Source organism: Penaeus vannamei, chromosome 36, assembly GCF_042767895.1.
Source record: "Penaeus vannamei isolate JL-2024 chromosome 36, ASM4276789v1, whole genome shotgun sequence".
Classification (NCBI taxonomy): Eukaryota; Metazoa; Arthropoda; class Malacostraca; order Decapoda; family Penaeidae; genus Penaeus; species Penaeus vannamei.
In genome coordinates, this window is record NC_091584.1 from 9,390,860 (window position 1) to 9,392,345 (window position 1,486).

The following is a 1,486-nucleotide window of genomic DNA, read 5'->3' on the forward strand; positions in this document are numbered from 1 at the left end:
TATATATATGTGTGTGTGTGTGTGTACATATATATGTATGTTAGTATACATATATGCATATATAAATACTTCGACATATACATATATATATATATATATATATATATATATATATATATATATATATATATATATATATATATATATATACTGTATATATATTATATACGTATATATTAGTAATAGTAGCTGACAGCCTACATAGGTAGTTTACAAACTCTAATTACAATCGTCACCAAATGATTTCTTTTCGATCCACCCGCATCTCTCTTATTCTATTTTTCCTCTCACTTTCCTGCATTTCCCTTCTTCTCATAGTTGATATACCTATCATAAGCATCCTTATGAATCTTCAGAATGAATGGGTGGAACAGATTTAGAGAAAGAAACGGAAAATAGTCAGACTGACCATCAGCATTAACATTTTTAGTACTGGCATTATCATTAGCGTTCTAATCATAGTCGTTATAAATAAAACTGTTATCTCTTTTATATGTGATGTCAATAACCTTTATTACTGCTGTTCTAAATATCAACATTATCATCGCATCACCATCTTCATCATCGTTATAATTATCAATATCCTTTGTGTTACTTTTATTATCATTATAGTGTTATCTTTATCATTAATAGTAATAAAAGTATTATCAGTAACATTACTGCTACTACTGTCATTGTTATTATCATCATTATCGTTTTCATTACCGTTGACATGACGGTTACAATAATTATTATCATTATTATTACTATTATAATTACTATTATCCTTATCATTACTAATATCATTTGTGAGTTTTGTCTTCAAAAATAGGGACAGAGTCTATGTGCAATTCCAAGCCTTAATATGGTTACCAGTATTTCTGTATCTTTTTCATGACTTCCCCAAACAACTGCCTGTCCCTAAAATGCCGAGTAGTAATACAGATTCTTATTTCTGAACATCAGTGGAAGTCAGCATTAATCTTTGAAGCGTTTTGTAGATCTAATACTACGATCGTCTTGAAAGTAATTTTAGTTAACATTCCATGTCGACGATCATCAATAATTTCGTAACCATTGGGGGACATTCGAATTCCTGTTAGATGAAATCACGTTTTTATCATAAATTTCTCATTATTTTCTATAGAAGTAACAGTTCTTACCCAACCGCAGTACGTTTACGAAAACCTATATAAATCAATATATATATATATATATATATATATATATATATATATATATATATATATATATATATATATATATATATACGTGTATATATATATATACGTGTATATATATATATATATACATATATATATATATATATATATATATATATATATATATATATATATATATATATACATATATATATATATATATATATATATATATATATATATATACATATACTATATAGATATATATATACATATAAATATAAATATATAAATATAAAAATAAATGAATATATAAATATATATATATAAATAAATAAAAATAA